Raw genomic sequence first — 21,169 nt, 5'->3', positions numbered from 1 at the left:
CCCTTCCCAGTTCTCAGGTAGCCAGCAGGTGGAAGGTAACAATTTTGGAACTTTTTCATGCCAATCCCAGAGGCAGGCAGTGGTTTTCACAAGAAGGTCTTAAATAATGAAGTTGAACATCTTTTCATACATGTATCAGCCCTTTGTCTTTCTCTTTCTGGATTATCCTTTGACAGGCCAGCTGGAGCAGTGCAAGTTCTCCCAGTCCAGCCCTCCATGAAGGAGCCTCACCCCATCACCCAGCTGAGGGTTTAGGGCCAGTGTCCGGACTTGCTGGGTCAGGTGGTAAATCTACAAGATGGGCTGCACGACCCCTGCAGGATGCCTGGGAGGTCCTGGCTCACCAGAAACATCAGTCTGCTTCTTAATGCTTCCAGGATAAGCTCTTTAAAATAATAAGAAACAAAGCTTGATCCCCTTTGTAGCAAGTAATTTTCCCACCTTGTTTGAAATTTACTCATATTTTGATTCTCAGAGTTTAACTCAAGGCAGCCAAGTTTCCTGAACTTTTCTTTTAGGCTTATTAGTTTCAGCTTGAGAACTGCTTTCACTCATTATAAAGAAAAATAAATAACATCCTTTATGTGTTGTCCTGGTTTCTTCTCCAACCGGAAGCATTCCCTTTCATTTCTCTGCCATTTATACGGCTGGGCACGAAAAGATGAGGCCATAAACTGACCAGTCCATGCAGGCCCATTTATCACCCAACCTTCCCCTGTGTCTGGCCTGGAAGGTTACTCTCATCACACGTTACAACCTGCGCAGACAAGGGTCCAGCAACCTCAGAGACACAGACCTGCCCCTTCCTGGGTGAGTGCCCAGGTCTCCACACTCACAGCTGCCTGGTATGTTCACTATCAGCACGTTTCCCCTTTTGCTGCTTTGACATGAACTCCTCAGCTGCTTTCTTGTAAGTAGTATCAAAACTAAAAACAGAAGTACCATATGACCTAGCAATTCCACTCCTGGGCACATCCCCAGAGAAAACCATAATTCCCAAGGACACATGTACCCCAATATTCACTGCAGCACTGTTTACAACAGCCAGGACACAGAAGCAAGCTAGATGTCCATCGGCAGACGACTGCCTAAAGAAGACATGGTGCAGATATACAATGGACTATTACTCAGCCATAAAAAGCAATGGAATTGTGCCCTTTACAGAGATGTAGGTGGACCTAAAGGCTGTCATACAGAGTGAAGTAAGTCAGAAAGAGAAAAGCAAATATTGTATATTAACACACATATGTGGAAATCTAGAAAAACGGTACAAATGAACTTATTTGCAAAGCTGAAATAGAGACACAGACATAGACAATAAAAATATGGCCATCAAGAGAGGAAAGGTGGGGGTAGTGGGAAGAACTGGGAGACTGGGATTGACAAATACATACTTCTATGTATAAAATAGATAATGAATGAGAATAGACAGTATAGACAGTATAGCACAGGGAACTCTATTCAGTGCTTGTGGTGAGCTAGATGGGAAGGAAACCCCAAAAAAGAGTGGGGATATGTATACATGTAGCTGATTCATTTTGTTGTACGGCAGGAACAGAACGCTGTAAAGCAGCTATGCCTCAATAAAAATTTTCTAAATTAATAAATAAATAAAACTGAAGTTAAAAAAAAGTGTCATAGGAAACAACAAATTTGACCCCATATTAGACCTATTTCTTTTACTTTTGTATTCTACTGCTTTTCCTTCCAGTTAAGAACGTTGCTTATAATCTGAAATACACAGGATAGCCCATTCTCAAGGCTCAGACTTAAGGGAATAACATTCTTCCATTAATATAGAGACAAAAAATTGTGGGAGAATAACATTTGTCTTACTGGAGCTTTACAGGAACATCGTGACCTGACCTACGTGGACAGCTGCAAGAACAAAGTAGTCTGACATCAAAAACTCTGTAACAGCCAACCACCCCTCTCCCTCATCTGGCCTTTAAAAATGCTTTGCTGAAACCCTTCGGGGAGTTCGGGGTTTTGAGAGGCCTGAGCCACTCATCTTGCATAGTCCTGCAATAAACCTTTCGCTGTTCCCAAAACTCTGATGTTTCAATATTGTTAGGCCTCTCTGTGCACGGGCAGATGAACTTGCATTTGGTAACAAAAGTTTACTTAAATTATTAAAACTTCTTGTCTGGAATACTTCCTTACATTTAAGTAACTGTTACCCATTACTAACATGAATGTTGGGGGTAGGCCACACAAGCATAGAGTATAAACCAGGAAGTTGAGCCCCACCAGCCCACTGCAGGCATCCCTGGGGCTGGGCATGACCCACCGAGTACATAAGCACCTGGCATTTTCTGCAGACATGCCAGTCTGAGGCCCAGTCCAGCCACGCACTGACATGCTGCCCTCCTGAAAACACCCCTTTTCAGTGACGAGCACACCAGACCCCACCGAGACCTTGCTCCTAAGACAAAGAACCGTCCAACCTAAGTTAAAGGCAAGCTGGTCTAAATAGTGTGATCAGATTTAGCTACTAAAAATACAGGATGTTCAGTGAAACTTCAATTTCAGACAAACAACTAGTAGTTTTTTTGGTGTAAGTATGTCACAAATATTACATGGGGCTTATCCAGAAAAAAAAGTTTGTGGTTTATCTGAATTTAACTGGGCATGCTATACTTTATCTGGCAACTTTATACCTAAAGTACCATCGGAAATCTGGCAGGTTTGCATGACAAATTACAGCAGTAAGAACAGAATCTTGACAAATGCCTTGTTTGTTCATATATAAAACTGCCAGATCGATAGAGCAGAAGTCAACATAGAGAAGCTTCAGGCAAGCATTCTGTTATCTCGCAAAGCCAAGAAAAATGTAATAGTATGGAAAACGACAGTGTTTTAAACTAAAGGCACAGCATGAAGGCAGCCAGGAGAAGTGCATCATGAAACTCCCCACATGGCTAGAAGGTCAGGTACAGAAAAGACACAGAGTAATACTAATAGAAGCTAGGATGAAAGGAAAGGCTTCTCGCTGGGCTGGCCTGGTCTCTTCCAGGGCTGGTTGAGCCATCCCAGGTTGGTGGGCCTCCCTTATGAGTCAGGAGGGCAAGGCGGCCAGGCCATGGCCGGAGGCCAGCAAGACACAGCCTCCTCATCTGCAGAAGGCCTGGGGAACGCAGAGGAAGGCGCGGATCCTTCTCTGAAGGACACAGCCTCCTCATCTGCAGAAGGCCCAGGGGACGCAGAGGAAGGCGAGCATCCTTCTCTGAAGGTGGCTTTGAGCTGAGGATGAGCATTCTTCTCTAAATCAGAGCCTTGGCCACAGCGCTGATTCCCCTCGGACAGGCGGAAGGCTGGGAGCCCCTTCAGTAAAGCTGCACAGGCAACTTCACTATTTGGTGCTGGACCCCCAACTCATGTGCTTGAGAAACACTTTCCAAAGTCAGAAGCAAGCAAGGCCCAGAAACCTTACTCCTGCAGGTGACCTCATGCTAAGTGATCTCATTCAAAGGTCACGGAGGCCTCGGAGTGGTGGGGGGTGAGCCACAGGGTGTGATGGGGCTCAGGCGTGCGCTCCTCTAGAAAGTTCCTTAGTGAGCCCCACTGCTGGGGTCACGTGGATGCCCCAGCCTTGCTCCTCCAAGCCTCTTGTTGGCCCCAGGCAAGGGTACCAGCCTGGCCAGCTCTTTTGGACCCATGTTCCTCACCCACCAGGAGTGCCCACTGCCCACTGCCAAGGCCTCTGCCCATGGAGGCGCTACAGGGGAATCTGCGGGTTTAAAGATTACATATAAAAGGTGACTCAAGGTGAGGTCAGGACTCTGCTGGGCCTGGCAACAGGGTTCAGGCACCTGCCTATCAGGGCAGGGGGTATTAAAGTGCAGTCTGTCCTGAGAGCAGCAGGTCGGCCACACCTGGAAGAACAGGAGACAAATACTGACTCAGGCTCATGGGCTCTGCTCTGTCCTGACTGTGGGGGTGGGGCTGGAGGTAATCTACTCACTGGAACATTCCAGGGGCCTCAGCACTTGTGCCTCACCCTCCTGCTCTGCATGGAGTCCTCACTGTCTGGAATATTCTTTGCTCTCCATGTATACCACCTGCATATCCTCCAGGTCCAGCCCCGAAGGCACCCCCTTCTGGAGTTTTCTGTGACAGCCCAGAGGAAAGTGGTTACTCTCCCCTCTCCCCGCTACCTGGCTTCAATTAAAGTGAGAAGTAAGAAGGGTATACCCCTCCTTTCCTAGAGCAACGCCCATGCTGTCTCCTTCTCACAACCCCAGCCCAACCCCAGCCTCACCCCTGACCTGGGGCAGGGATGCCTCTGCTTCTCAGGGAGGAGGTGCAGGTGGAGACCCTGGGATGGAAGGAGGGCCCTGGAGTGCTGTCTCGGGAAACACCACTCCCTGCTGCAGGCCAGCAGAACAAGCTGTGCTTCAAGGAAAAGCGTCACAATGCAGCCTGGGTGCACGAAAAGACAAGAGGCAGGTGTCTGCCTGCTGTCAGCCGGCACTTGCATCTCACAAATCCTTGCCTGAGCTGCTGTGAAACAGTACAAGATGCCCAAGAAGAACACTGCTCCAGGGACCAGGAACATGCTTACTGGGCAGACAAGTGGTTTTGGGACGACACGTGATTCAGAAGGCTGCTAGGGAAATTTGATGAGACTGGAGTGGAACAGTCAGCACAGCATCTGCTGGATAATAAATGGGAACATACAGCTAAGGCTAGTTTTCCACATGTTGATTAGTCTGTGACATTTGGCAACTTCCTGCATCACTGTGCTTCCTTGGGGCAGAATGGCCTGCTTCACAGGCCAGCTGGGATGATTAAACTAAAAAGATGTAAACGAAGGGTCTCTCCCTGACTAAAGCTACCAGGTGTTCAGTGTTCAGAAAGCAACAAGGACAAGAATACTGTAAACAAGATCTCTCCAGTGGGCATCCCAGGGCTGTGTCCTCAGACCTGCCTGTGTATGATCTCTCAGGGACCCAAATAAAGACACAGAAGGTGCCCTTAACTACTCTGCTAAGATAAACAAAGAACAACACTGAAAACAGAATGAAGGGAACCACCCGCCCGAGCACCCAGCTCAGAGGTGGCTACCACCTTCACAGCTTCCTCCTGCCAGTTCCAGACCACCAACGTCTCTGGAGGGGAGCTTTACAGACTATAGGTACCCTGTTTCCTGGTCTGGTGCCCTGGTTTCTGCAGTTGCTTCCCAGTAGATGCCACCTGATCACCTGACTCTGGCAGCCATTTGCCTGTACTCTTGGCATGCACAAGACTCTGGCAATAGGAGAGATGGTTCTTGCAAAGATGCCACCCAGGGGCACTATGCTGAGAGCAGATGGAGTCTTGATACTTGTGACTGCCACCCAGGGGACACCACCAGATTGCCTGTCCAAGGGGACTTATGTTTGGGGTTTCACAGGAATGTATATACTTATACACTTTAAAAAGCTGCTGTCCGAGGGTCTGGCTTCCTAACAGCCTGTATGCAGGTGCTGAGATCCTCCCCTTAAAGACAGTGACAGGTCTTAGTGGGTCATTACTGACTAGAAGACATCAAAAATACAAGGGGTTTCTGGGAGAAGCACACAGGTTTGAGAGACGACCATGAGTTGGGGTAGGGTTGACACGAAAATGTATGAAATAATAAATCTCACTGAAAAGTAAATATATAGAAGGCTATAAATTAGTCACTTATAAATAATTAGTTAAGGTATAACGAGATACAAAGATATAAAATACAACATCAAAAACATAAGATATGGTGGAGAGGGAGAGTAGAAATGTTGAGCTTTATTTAGAATGGGATCAAACTTAAGTTTTTATCAACTTAAAATACACTGTTATAGATACAAATTAATATATGTAAGCCTCATGGTAACCAGAAAGCAAAAACCTATATGGAAAATACATAAAAGCAAAAGGAATAAAAGCACCATGTAAGCAGAAAAGAAAGTCATCAAATCATAAAGGAGGAGAAGGAGAAGAGACAAACAAAGAGAAGCTACAGGAACAGCCAGGGGAAAAAAATTTTAAAATGGCAGTAAATTCATACCTACCAATAATTAATTTAAGTATACACAGATTTAAGTCTCCAATCAGAAGACACAGGGTAGCTGAATGGATAAAAATATAAGGCCAGTCTGTAGGCTGCCCACCAACAGGCTTAATTCAGACATAAAGACACACACTGACTGAAAGTGAGGGATGGATAAAAAAGACATTTCACACAAATGGGAACCAAAAGAGAGGTACAGTAGCCATATCAGAAAAAATAGACTTGGTAATAAGAGACAAAGAGTGGATTACATAGTGGTAAAAGGGTCAGATCCAATAAGAGGATATAACATTTGTAAATATCTATGCACTCAACACAGGAGTACCTAACAATATAAACTAAATACTACTAGACCTAAAAGGAGAAATAGATAGCAATACAATAATAGTAGGGACTTTAATACTCTACTTACACCAATGGACAGATCATCCAGACAGAAAATCAATAAGGAAACATTAGCCTTAAAAGATGGAGAAGGCAATGGCACCCCACTCCAGTACTCTCGCCTGGAAAGTCCCATGGACAGAGGAGCCTGGTGGGCTGCAGTCCATGGGGTCGCTAAGAGTCACACACGACTGAGCGACTTCACTTTCACTTTTCACTTTCATGCATTGGAGAAGGAAATGGCAACCCACTCCACTATTCTTGCCTGGAGAATCCCAGGGACGGAGGAGTCTGGTGGGCTCCCATCTATGGGGTAGCACAGAGTCGGACACGACTGAAGCGACTTAGCAGCAACAGCCTTAACAGATACATTAGAATGCATTCAGAATATAAATACATATCTATATATAGAAATATATAGATATAATGATATATATATAAAACAGGGAGCAGAATACACAATCTTCTCAAGTACACATTGAACATTTCCCAAACTAGACCTTATGTTAGTCCATAACACAAGTCTTAATAAATTTACAACAGAAATAAGATCCAGCACTATTTTCTGCTCACAACAGTATGAAACTAGAAGTTAATTACTTGAAGAACTGCAAAATTGGCAAATAAGTGGAGATTAAACAACATGCTACTGAACTGCGAATGGTTCAATGAAGAAGTGAAAAATATCCTGAGACAAATGAAAATGGAAATATGGCAAACCAAAAGTTGTGGGACACAGCAAATGCAGTTCTAAGTGAAAAAGTCACAATGATACAGGCCTACTTTATGAAACAAGAAAGGTCTCAAATGAACACTCTAGCTTTATACCTCAAGGAAGAAAAAAGACAGTAGAAGGGAAGAAATAAAATTTAGAACTGAAATAAATGAAATAGAGACTAAAAAGATGATAGAGACAATCAATGAAACTATGATCCCATTCACTGAAAAAAAATAAAATTGACAAACCTTTAGCTAGACTCAGCAGCACATAGAAAACAAAACAAAATCAGAAACAAAAGAGATTTTACAAGTGACATTGCAGAAATACAGAGAAACACAAGAATCTACCATGGACAACTATACATCAACAAACTGGACAGCCAAGAAGAAATGGATAAGTATCTTGAAACATACCACCTACTAACATTTAATCATGATGAGAAAGAAAACCAGAAGAAACTTATTACTACTAAGGAAATTTAATTAGTAATAAAAATCCTCCCAACAAACAAATGTCCAGGATTAGATGAGTTCACTGGTGATTCTATCAAACTTTCCAAGAAGAAGCAATACCAACCCTTCTCAAATTCTTTCAAAAACAGAAGAGGAGGGAATGAACGCTTCCAAATTTTATAAAAAAAGCATTACCCTGCTACCAAAACCAAAGATGCAACAAGAAAAGAAAATAATAAGCTGATATTCCTAATGAACTTAGATGCAAAAATCCTCATCAAAATGTTAGCAAACCACATTCAACAAAAAATTGAAAAGATCAATCACTATGACCAGGTGGGATTTATTCTAGGGATTCAAGGATGGTTCATCTTGTGCAAATCAATCAATGTGTTACACCAAGAAAATGATCATATGATCAGAAAATCATATGATCATCTCTATAGACACAGGAAAAAGCATTTGACAAAATTCATCATTATTTTTGATAAAAACTTTCAACAAACTGGGTACAGAGGGAATGTACCTCAACATAATGAAGGCCATATATGATATCCCCACAGTTAACATCACATTCAATGGTGAAAAGCTGAATGCCTTTCTTCTAATATCAGGACAAGACAAGGATGTCCACTATTGCCACTTTTATTCAACATAGTATTAGAAGCACTAGCCAGAGCAATGAGGCAAGAAAAGAAACCAAAATGCATTCAAACTGGAAAGTAAAAAGTGAAACTCACTGTTTGGAGAAGCCATGAAGTTATATATAGAAAACTCTATGGTCTCCATCAAAAAACCATTAGTTCAGTTCAGTCCAGTCACTCAGTTGTGTCCAACTCTGTGACCCCATGGACTGCAGCATGCCAGGCCTCCCTGTCCATCACCAACTCCCGGAGTTTACCCAAACTCAAGTCCATTGAGTCGGTGATGCCATCCAACCACCTCATTCACTGTTGACCCCTTCTCCTCCTGCCTTCAATATTTCCCAGCATCAGGGTCTTTTCAAATGAGTCATTTCTTCACATCAGGTGGCCAAAGTATTGGAGTTTCAACCTCAGCATCAGTCCTTTCAATGAACCCCCAGAACCAATCTCCTTTAGGATGGACTGGTTGGATCTCCTTGCAGTCCAAGGGACTCTCAAGAGTCTTCTCCAACACCACAGTTCAAAAGCATCAATTCTTCGGTGCTCAGCTTTCTTTATAGTCCAACTCTCGCATCCATACATGAATACTGGAAAAACCACAGCCTTGACTAGATGGACCTTTGTTGGCAAAGTAATGTCTCTGCTTTTTAATATGCTATCTAGGTTGGTCATAATTTTCCTTCCCAGGAGTAAGCATCTTTTAATTTCATGGCTGCAGTCACCATCTGCACTGACTTTGGAGCCTCCCAAAATAAAGTCAGCAACTGTTTCCCCATCTATTTGCCATGAAGTGATGGGACCAGATGCCATGATCTTAGTTTTCTGAACGTTGAGCTTTAAGCCAACTTTTTCACTCTCCTCTTTCACTTTCATCAAGAGGCTCTTTAGTTCTTCTTCACTTTCTGCCATAAGGGTGGTGTCATCTGCATATCTGAGGTTATTGATATTTCTCCTGGCAATCTTGATTCCAGCTTGTGCTTCAACCAGTCAAGCATTTCTGATGATGTACTCTGCATATAAGTCAAATAAGCAGGGTGACAATTTACAGCCTTGACGTACTCCTTTCCCTATTTGGAACCAGTCTGTTGTTCCATGTCCAGTTCTAACTATTGTTTCCTAACCTGCATACCAGAGAAGGCAATGGCACCCCACTCGTGTACTCTTGCCTGGAAAATCCCATGGACGGAGGAGCCTGGTAGGCTACAGTCCATGGCGTCGCGAAGAGTCAGACACAACTGAGCGACTTCACTTTCACTTTTCCCTTTCATGGGCTGGAGAAGGAAATGGCAACCCACTCCAGTATTCTTGCCTGGAGAATCCTAGGGACGGCGGAGCCTGGTGGGCTGCCATCTATGAGGTCGCACAGAGTTGGACACGACTGAAGCGACTTAGTAGCAGCAGCAGCAGCAACCTGCATACAGGTTTCTCAAGAGGCAGGTCAGGTGGTCTGGTATTCCCATCTCTTTCAGAATCTTCCACAGTTTATTGTGATCCACACAGTCAAAGGCTTTGGCGTAGTCAATAAAGCCATTAGAGCTATTAATAAAAGAACTCAGTAAAGCTGGAGGACATACAATCAATTGCATTTACATGCATTAACAATGAACTGTAAGACAGAGAAATAAAGAAAATAATCTCATTTACAATTACATCAAAAAGAACAAAGTACCTAGGAATAAATCTAATAAAGGAGATGAAAGGCCTATACACTGAAAACAAGAAGATACTAATGGAAGAATCTGAAGATGCAAATAAAAAGAAAGATAATTCCATGCTTACTGATTAGAAGAATCAATACTGTTAAAAGGTCTGTAGTACCCAAAGCAATCTTCAGACTCAGTGCCATCCCTATTGAAATTCCAACAGTAGTTCTCAAAGAAATAGAAAAAATACTCCCAAAATTTGTATAGAACCACAAAAACCCCAAATAGCCAAAGCAATCTTGAGAATGAACAACAAAGCTGGAGGCATCATGTTCCCTGATTTCAAACAAAACTTGGTCCGTTGTATCCATGGGTCTCAAATGTGGGGATTCAGTCAACTGTGAATCAAAAATATTTGGAAAAAAAATTCCAGGAAATTCCAAAAAGCAAACTTTAAGGGCTGTATGCCAACATTGTAATGTACTTACATTGCATTTCCAACATTTCAGACACTGCCTACATTGTATTGGGTATTAAAAGTAACTTAGAGATGATTTAAGTATATGGAAGGATGTGCATAGGTTATACAAAAACACTACATCATTTTATATAAGGGACTTCAGTTTTTACAGATTTTGGCATTTGACGGGGGTCCTAGAATCAATTCTTCCTGCATACCAACGGACAACTGTATATTACAAAGCTATAGTAATTAAAACAATATGACACTGGCATGAAAACAGATACCTAGATCAAAGGAAACAGAATAGAAAGCCAGAAATAAACCCATGCATATATGGTCAATTATTTATGACAAAGCAGCTAAGAATATACTAAGGAAAAAGACAGTCTCTTCAATAAATGTTGGGAAAACTGGACAGCCACACACAAAAGAACGAAACCTAAACACTATCTTACATCACACCAAAAAACTAACTCAAAATGGATTAAAGACTTGAACATAAGACACAGAATCATAAAACTCCTGGGAAAAAACATAGGTAGTAAGCCACTTGGGGGCTTTCCCTGGTGACTCAGATGGTAAAGAACCTGCCTGCCATACAGGAGATGTGGGTTTTATCCCCATCAGGATGGTCCCCTGGAGAAGGCAATGACTACCCACTCCAGTATTCTTGCCTGGAGAACTCCATGAACAGAAGAGACTGCCAGGCTACAGTCCAGGAGGTCACAAAGAGTCGGACATGACTTAGCACCTAAGCACAGTAAGCCCCTTGACCTATGTCAAAGATGTTTTGGTGATGACTTTTTTTTAATCTGACACCAAAAGTAAAAGGAAATAAATAGAACTATATCATCTAAAAAGATTTTGCATAGGAAAAGGAATGGCCAACAAAATAAAAAGGTACTCTACTGAGTGGGAGAAAACATTTCCAAATTGTTTATTTGATATATGCTAATACTCCCAATATCTAAAGAACTTATGCAGCTCAATAGCAAAAAATAAACAAAAAAACACCTCATTAAAAAAAATGAGAAGAGGAGGAGAATGGAGGCCACAAGTCTTCACAGTAACAGCCTCCAAACCTGTCACTGTGTCTTATCAGGTGTGTGACCTGAGCGGCAGAGTGTGATGAATAGTGACTTCCTGCTTTCTCGATGGACGCTAAGGCTGTGAATATGTAAAAAACATTTCACAATTCCTGGTGGTTTATGTCCAACACATCCAGGAATTCAAGAGAAAGAAACTCTTGCTAGTGGAGGTCATTAGCAGCTGCTGAAGGAGGAACTGACCCATCTCAAAAAGAGATCTTCCCTGAGCCGTTGATGTAGGAGCACTGACTCCAAGACCCTAGACCACCAGCGAACTAACCCTAGGGAGTATCAACTAGTGAGAACTCACACAAAGGAAACCACTGGAATACAAGACCCAGCATCACCTAACCACCAGTAGCACCCTGTGCAGGATGCCTCCTCTAAACAAAAAAACAAGACAAAAATATAAAACCAATCATCAGCAGACAGGATTACCACCTCACTCAGCCTTGTCCATCAGAGGGAGGAAAAAAAAACTCAGCACAAATTTCACCCTATATGAACCTTACACAAACCACTGGACCATCCTGAGGAGGGCAGAAACCAAAAGGAAGAAAGAATTCAACCTTGAAGCCTGGAAAAAGGAGACGACAAAGACAATAAGTTAAAAATAATAATGAGAAGGCAGAGAAATACTACACAAATGAAGGAACAAACTAGAAACACAGAAGTCCAAATAAATGAAGAGGAAATAGACAAACTACCTGAAAAAGAGTTCAGAATAATGACAGTAAAGATGATCAAAAACCTTGAAAACAAAATGGGGAAAATGCAAGAATCAGTTAACGAAAACCTAGAAGACTTAAAGAATAAACATACAAACAACCCAATGACTGAAATTAAAAATACTCTAGAAGGAAACAATAGCAGAATATCTGAAACAGCAGAACTAATCAGTGAGCTGGAAGATAAAATGGTGGAAATAATTAATGAAGAGCAGAATAAAGTAAAAAGAGTGAAAAGAACTGAGGAGAGTTTCAGAGACCTCTGGGACAATATTAAACACTCCAACATTCGAATGATAGGAGTCCCAGAAGAAGAAGAGAAAAAGAAAGGGTATGAGAAAACTTTTGAAGAGATTATAGTTGAAAATTTCCCCAACATGGAAAAGGAAATAGTCAGTCAAGTCCAGAGGTGCAAAGAGTCCCAGACAGGATAAACCCAAGGAGAAACACACCAAGACACATACTAATGAAACTAACAAAGATTAAACACAAAGAAAGAATATTAAAAGCAGCAAGGGAAAAGCAACAAGTAACATACAAGGGAAACCCTATATGTTTAACAGCTGATCTTTCAGCAAAAACTCTGCAGGCCAGAAGGGAATGGCAGGATATATTTAAAGTACTGAAAGGGAAAAATGTACAACTGAGATTACTGTACCTGGCAAGGATCTCATTCAAACTTGATGGAGAAATAAAAAGCTTTTCAGACAAGCAAAAGTTAAGAGAATTCAGTACCACCAAACCAGCTTCACAACAAATGTTAAAGCTATTTATATAGTAAAGAAATGCAAGATAAGAAAAAGATCTAAAAAAATCAACCCCAAACAGTTAAGAGAATGGCAATAGGAACATATATATCAATAATTACTTTAAATGTAAACGGATTAAATGCTCCAACCAAAACACACAGACTGGATGAATGGATACAAAAACAAGACCCATATACATGCTGTCTATAAGAAACCCACTTCAGACCTAGAGACACTAGTAGACTGAAAGTGAGAGGATGGAGAAACATATTCCATGCAAATGGGAAGCAGAAGAAAGCTGGAGTAGCAATCCTCATATCAGACAAAATAGACCTTTAAATAAAGAAGATTACAAGAGATAGGGAAGGACACTTCATAATGATCAAGGGATCGATCCAAGAGGAAGACATAACAATTGTAAATATCTATGCACCCAACATAGGAGCACCTCAATACATAAGACAAACACCATCAGACATAAAAGGAGAAATGGACAGTAACACAATAATAGTAGGAGACGTTAAAACTCCACTCACACCAATGGACAGATCATCAAAACAAAAAATTAATAAAGAAACACAAGTCTTAAATGATACATTAGATGAGATGGATCTCACTGATATCCTCAGGACATTACACCCAAATGCAGAAGAATACACTTTCTTTAAGTGCACATGGAACATTCTCCAGGATATACCACATTTTGTGTCATAAATCAAGCCTCAGTAAATTTAAGAAACTTGAAATCGTATCAAGCATCTTCTCTGACCACAATGCTCTGAGACTAGATATCAATTATAAGAAAAACCTGTAAAAAACACAAACACAAGGAGATTAAACAACACGTTTCTAAATAACCAACAGGTTACCAAAGAAATCAAAAGGGAAATCAGAAAATTTCTAGAAACAAATGACAATGAAAACACAACTCAACACCTATGGGATGCAGCAAAAGCAGTTGTAAGAGGGAAGTTTATAGCAAAAAACAAGAAAAATATCAAATAGACAACCTAATTTTACACCTAAAACAACTGGAAAAAGAACACCCCAAAATTATTAGAAGGAAAGAAATCATAAAGATCCAAGCAGAAATAAATGAAAAAGAAATGAAAGAAATGATAGTAACGATTAATAAAACTAAAAGCTGGTTCTTTGAGAAGATAAACAAAATTGACAAACCTTTAGCCAAACTCGTCAAGGAAAAAAGAGAGAAGAATCAAATCAACAAAGAAATGGAAAAGGAGAAGTTACGACAGAATGCAGAAATACCAAGGATTATAAGAGACTATTATGAACAACTATATGGCACTAAAATGGATAACCTGGAAGAAATCAAGAGATTCTTAGAAAAGTTCAATCTTCCAAGACTGAACCAGGAAGAAATAGAAATTATGAACAACCCTACTACAAGCACTCAAATTGAAGCTGTGATCAAAAATCTCCCAAAAAACAAAAGCCCAGGACAAGATGGCTTCATAGGAGAATTCCATCAAACATTTAGAGAGGAGCTAATGCCTATCCTTCTAAAACTCTTTCAAAAAATTGCAGAGGAAGGAACACTTCCAAATTCATTCTATGAGGTCACTATCACCCTGACATCAAAACCAAAGACAACATAAAAAAAGAAAACTGCAGGCCAATATAACCGATGAACATAGATGCAAAAATCCTCAACAAAATATTAGCAAACATAATTCAGCAACACATCAAAAAGCTCATACACCATGATCAAGTTGGGTTTATTCTAGGGATGCAAGGTTTCTTCAATACATTAGAATCAATCAATGTGATACAACATATTAACAAATTGAAAGATAAAAACCATATGATCATCTCAATAGATAAACAAAAAGCCTTTGACAAAATTCAGCATTCGTTTATGATTAAAACTCTTCCAAACATGGGCACAGAAAGAACCTACCTCAACATAGTAAAGGCCATATATGATAAGCCTACAGCAAACATTATTCTCAATGGTGAAGAACTGAAAGCATTCCCTTAAGATCAGGAATAAGACAAGGGTGTCCACTTTCACCACTGTTATTTAACATAGCTCTGGAAGTCCTAGCTACCGCAACCAGAGAAGAAAAAGAAATAAAAGAAATCCAGATCAGAAAAGATGTAAAGTTCTCACTGTTTGCAGATGATATGATATTGTACATAGAAAACCCTAAAGATAGTATCAGAAAATTACTAGAGCTAATCAGTGAATTTAGCAAAGCTGCAGAATACAAAATCAATACACAGAAATCACTTGCATTTCTATATAATAACAATGAAAAATCAGAAAGAGAAATTATGGAATCAATCCCATTAACCATTGCAACAAAAAGAATTAAATATCTAGGAATAAACTTACCTAAGGAGACAAAAGAACTGTACACAAAAAATTATAAGACACTAATGAAAGAAATCAAAGACTACTTAAACCAATGGAGAGATATTCCATGTTCCTGGGTAGGAAGAATCAATATTGTGACAATGACTATACTACCAAACACAATCTACAGATTCAATGCGATCCCTATCAAATTATCAAAGGCATTTTTCACAGAACTAGAACAAAAAAATTTCACAATTCATATGGAAACACAAAAGACCCCGAATAGCCAAAGCAGTCTTCAGAAAGAAGAATGGAGCTGGAGGAATCAACCTTCCTGACTTCAGGTTATACTACAAAGCCACAGTCATCAAGACAGTATGGTACTGGCACAGAAACAGAAATATAGACCAATGGAACAAGATAGAAAGCCCAGAAATAAACCTAAGCACCTACGGGTAGTTTATTTTTGACAAAGGAGGCAAGAATGCACAATGGGGCAAAGACAGCCTCTTCAATAAATGATGCTGGGCAGCTACATGTAAAAGAATGAAATTAGAACACTTCCCAACACCATACACAAAGAAAACTCAAAATGGATCAAAGACCTAAATGTAAGACCAGAATCTATAAAACTCTTAGAGGAAAACATAGGCAGAACACTCAATGACATAAATCAAAGCAAGATCCTCTTATAACCTACCTTCTAGAGTAATGGAAATAAAAACAAAAGTAAACAAGTGGGACCTGATTAAACTTAGAAGCTTTTGCACAGCAAAGGAAACTATAAGCAAGGCGAAAAGACAATCCTCAGAATGGGAGAAAACAATAGCAAATGAAACAACTGACAAAGGATTAATTGCCAAAATATACAAGCAGCTTATACAACTCAATACCAGAAAAACAAACGACCTAATCAAAAAGTGGGAAAAAGACCTAAACAGACATTTCTCCAAACAAGACATACAGATGGCTAACAAACTCATGAAAAGATGCTCAACATCGCTTATTATTAGAGAAATGCAAATCAAAACTACAATGAGATATCACCTCACATCGGTCAGAATGGCCATCATCAAAAAGTCTACAAACAATAACTGCTGGAGAGAGTGTGGAGAAAGGCGAACACTCCCGCACTGTTGGTGGGAATGTAAATTTATATAGCCACTCTGGAGACAGTATGGAGATTCCTTAAAAAACTAGGAATAAAACCACCATATGACCCAACAATTCCACTCCTAGGCATATATCCTGAGGAAATCAAAACTGAAAAAGACACATGTATCCCATTGTTCATTGCAGCACTGTTTACAATAGCTAGAACATGGAAGCAACCTAGATGTCCATCGACAGATGAATGGATAAGGAAGTTGTGGTATATATACATAATGGAATATTACTCAGCCATAAAAAGGAACCAAGCTGAGTCAGTTCTGATGAGGTAGATGAACCTAGAACCTATTATATAGAATGAAGTGAATCAGAAAGAGAAAGATTAACATTGTATTCTAACACATATATAATGACTCTAGGAAAATGGTTCTGAAGAATTTATTTACAGGACAGCAATGGAGAAAGAGACATAGAGAATAGACTTATGGAATGGGGAGAGGGGAGGAGAGAGGGTGAAATGTATGGAAAGAGTAACATGGAAATTTACATTACCATATGTAAAATAGATAGCCAAAGGGAATTTGCTGTATGGCTCAGGAAACTCAAACAGGGGCTCTGTATCAACCTAGAGGGGTGGGATGGGGTGGGAGATGGGAGGGAGATTCAAAAAGGAGGGGATATATATAGACCTATGGCTGATTCATGTTGAGGTTTGACAAAAAACAAAATTCTGTAAAGCAATTATCCTCCAATAAAAAATTAAATTTTTAAAAAAATGAGGAGAAAATCTGAATAGATATTTTCCAAAAGTAGATATACATATGGCTAGCACATACATGAAAAGATATTCAACATCACTAATTATCAGGGAACTGCAAATCAAAACATTGAGATATCACCTTATATCTGTCAGAGTGACTTTTATCAAAAAGACAAGAAATAACAAGAGTTAGAGAGGATGAGGAGAGAGGAAACCCTATGGCATTGTGTAGTGACTAAAATATAAAATGATGCATGCAGCCACTATGGAAAACAGGTTAGAGGCTCCTCAGAATGTGAAAAACAGACTTAAACGCAATAATCATTAAGCCTCAAGAATAACAGTCGGAATATTTATTAATGTTTTGAATGGCTGAACATTTGAAAAATGTGCTCCAACGGAAAAAAAGAAAAATCCAGCAGTTCTATTTCCAAGCATCAGAAGAAAGCAAAACATTAATTGGCAATGATATATGCAGCCCATGTTCACTGCAGCATTATTTACAATAGCCAAGCCATGGAAACAACCTACATGTCCACTAACGGATGAATGGATAAAGAAGAGGAGGCATATGAATATAATGGAATATTATCCACATCTAAAAAAGAATAAAATCTTGCACTTTGTGACAACAAGAGTGAACCTCAAGAGCATTAATCTCAGTAACATAGATCAGAGAAAGATAAATACTATATGATCTTTTAGTCTCTCATATAGGTGGAATCAAAATAATAAATAAAAGTAAAACTATACAGACACAAAGAACAGACTGGTGGTTGCTACAAACAGGGGATGAGGGCCAGGAGAAATGGGTGGAGGAGGTCAACAAAAATGCTAAAAAAAAGAAATTCAGAAATGGAAGGGTTCTAGCACGATTTGTGCATTCCTAGAAACCATCAATTTCTAGGCGATCCCATGCATTCTCATCTCTGTCCTTTCTTTAATAGGTACTGTCTTACCCCCATTCTTACAGATGAGGAGGAAGGGGACAGGCCCACAGCAACACAGCTAATTACCTTCAGCCACATACAGTCTGATAGAAGAACTCATTCTTGCCAGTACTGAGCTACATACACAAGCTGTCACTCTGCTAACCAACCATGCCAACTCCTAAAACATCAGAGAATTTGATTAAAGAGCAGCACTCCACATTTTGCAGGTTGTAAGCTCTACACAATTAGCCCCTGCCCTCCATGGACAGAGGAGCCTGGCAGGCTACAGGCCAAAGGGTTGCAAAGAGTCAGATGCGACTGAGCACACACACAAGCATGCTAATGGAAATACACTCATAATAAATGACCTAGGGTCAGTTTGTGCCCTAGATGGCACTCTGACTGTTTATGTCATGCAAGAGCACAGAGAAGAAGAGGTATACATCAAACTGACCCTAAAACCAAATTACACATTTGGCTATACCTAGGTCCAAGAACCTGTGATAAGAGTGTCCACAAAAAGCTGATCAACAGCCTATCTAAGAAAGACACAAAAAATTTAATTTGAGCCAACCTGAGGATTAGAACCCGGGAGACAGTCCTTCAGAAAGCTCCAAAGACTGTTCCATCTGTTAGAGGTCAAAGCAAGGTTGTGTAAGTTTTTGAGACAAAGCTTTATACATCAAATGAAGTGCTACTGACAGTTTACACATGCCAGATCGCCACATACAAAGTAAGTCATGCGTCATCATGGCCCCTCACAAGATTATGAAAGATTATCTCCTAGGGAGTAGTGACCCTTGATGAGATCAAGAGGGAGTTATCTCCAAAGGAGGTCTGGTTCATGTAGATGCATAACCCACACTAAAGGTGGTGGAGGAGGTCCAAACAAGCAAAGGAGAATTTAAAGCTTCCTCGTCTCACCATAAACTATAAACTTTATTTCATCAAGAAAAGGGAAAGTAGGGGACTTCCTTGGTGTTCCAGTGGCTAAGACTCTGCCTTCCAATGCAGGAAGCCTGGGTTTGATCCCTGGTCGAGGAACTAAGATCCATGAGGTGTGTGGCCAAAAAACCAAAACATAACACAGAAGCAACATTATAACAAACTCAATAAAGACTGTGAATACAGGTACTGACTCTAACATGCAAATTCCTAGACCATCTCTGATCAAGACAAGTACAAAAAACTTCTCTCCAAAATAGGAAGATGCCACCCCAGCAAACTCCTTCCTCATATCACTTATTCCACCTGATCCAGGACAGCGCCCATCTCCTCTCCGGCACCCCAAGGAAAAATCAACTCTTGCACTATTTGAGAGCTCCTAACTATATCCAAGCTCTTAATTACAGATATAAGTTAACATGTAAATAATACCAGGAGAGGTAACATACGAACTAACACTCAGGGCTGGGTGACTAACAGCAAAGACCAGATTTTGTTTCAGAGAAGGGGCAGCCTCCCTCGGAAATGGACATGAAGGTCGGTGGTTGGCAAATACCAACAGCCTCCCAACTGTACGCTCTGACAAGGGCTCTGTGTCTTGGGATCTAGGGAAAGGTGAGGAATTCCTGCCAAAACCATCACTGTGGCTCAGGAAGGCGGCCAAAGATCTCAAGTCGATGAAACAGTAACTAACCAGGAACGTGATGTCACAAACAGCCCGCTTAGTGAACGGCAGCACAGGGCTCCCCTGTCACCCACTTCACTTTCATCCTTGCCTTCAATGAGGCAGGAGGTTTTCCAAGTTACTAACTTACCGATTACAAGCGCGAGAGGTGGGCTCCTGTCATAAACTCTGCCATGGGTGTCCTGGCTGTCCTCTAGGGCCCACAGAGCCCTCCCAATGAAGATGATGAGCTGGAGGCCACCTGGCTCTCTCGGAAGAGGACTCCCGGCTGGTCTGCTGGTTCCCAGCCACACCAGGCTGTTCGCCTGGTCAGGCATCTGGGCACCCAGTCTTCCTCCTTCCCCTCCCGGGAGGGACCAGTGAGTCAGACTCAGGCAGCACTCTCCAGATGACCCGGTCACTCAACCCTTGTGATGGCAGAGCAGGGGTTCACTCTAGCCAGAGCACAGCTGTAGACGTGACCTCACCCATTGAACACAGAAGGCCCTGCCCCCAGCCTCCTGCCACAGATCCCGCCCAGCCCAGCCCGGGGAGGCATGAAGTCACATCACGTCCCATTTACAAGACTGCTGCGGGAGGGGATGCTGGGAACGTGACAAGTGTGTGAACAGCACGCGAGGGCCTGCGAGCCACCGCCCACTCACTTTTTTCCCTGGGATCCTCCTCCCTTGAGAAAAGGGAGGTGAGTCAGGACCAAGCATCCGTGAGGAATAATACAACATGCATTTGCCAGGAGGGTCAGCAAGCAGCACCTGGGGCAGCTTTAGGCTCGAGAGCCGCTGGTCTGAGAAACGAGAAGACATATACCCTCTGATTCACCCAGCCACGTGATAAACAGCAGCGTTTCAAATGGAGGCAACCTGTGTTCCAACTCTGCCAGCGCTGAGCTTCAGGGAGCATCAGGGACCAAGCCAGGTGTCACCCATGGGCCGAATCCCTTCAGGAGGAAAAGGCAGTCAGGTCACTCACCCACACAAGGACCTCAAATGGCAAGGGCTGGGTAATGAAGCTGGGTGATGAGAGCCCGGCTCTAAAGTCCGGGAGACAGGTTCAAGATGCGGGTGCACGAGCCGGGGGATAACTCCTTACACTCTGAGCCTCAGCTTCCAAGTCTAAAGTGGGGACCCAGTTCTGGGGTCCCCCTGGTGGGGTGCACAAAGCATAAGACCAGGAGGCCCCGGGTCCTTCAGCAAAGCTCTGCGCATTCTCCCCGGGCACCTGACTCCGCCCCACATCTACACTCAAAGCCTGGCACCAGCACCCGCCCCTCACCACTGGGTGCTGCCAGGATCAGCCAGGTAGGACCCCACCCGGCAGAGCACCAGCCCCCCACTTCCCACCCCCGATCAGCAGGGTGAGGACAGACCTCTTCCTTGAGCTTTCTCAACAACAATCTCAGAACTTGGAAAGGGTTCTCACCGCCCTGGGGGACCAGGAAAAGGCCCCAGGGCCTAACATGATACAATCCCTGAGGTGGTTTTTCCTCATCTCCATGTCCCTCTGGAGAGCAG

At 41.8% G+C, this 21,169-nt stretch overlaps 1 protein-coding gene across 29 annotated transcripts in view; it reads right to left on the bottom strand.

Moving 5' to 3' along the window:
• The window catches only part of GRB10 (growth factor receptor bound protein 10), a 218,313-nt gene that overhangs the window by 103,381 nt on the left and 93,763 nt on the right, over nucleotides 1-21,169 (bottom strand). The window contains exon 1 of one of the 29 annotated variants that reach the window (XM_081534582.1): nucleotides 19,789-20,073. The exons of the other annotated variants lie outside the window; for them this stretch is intronic. The gene's annotated coding sequence lies outside the window, so the exon portion shown is untranslated. Of the gene's footprint in view, nucleotides 1-19,788; nucleotides 20,074-21,169 lie in introns of those variants that run through there. 29 annotated transcript variants of the gene reach the window in all.

The sequence above is a fragment of the Giraffa tippelskirchi genome, chromosome 10 (assembly GCF_054371585.1).
Source record: "Giraffa tippelskirchi isolate mGirTip1 chromosome 10, T2T-mGirTip1v1.2.pri, whole genome shotgun sequence".
NCBI classification, from domain to species: domain Eukaryota; kingdom Metazoa; phylum Chordata; class Mammalia; order Artiodactyla; family Giraffidae; genus Giraffa; species Giraffa tippelskirchi.
This window is presented reverse-complemented; position numbering and strand designations above follow the sequence as displayed.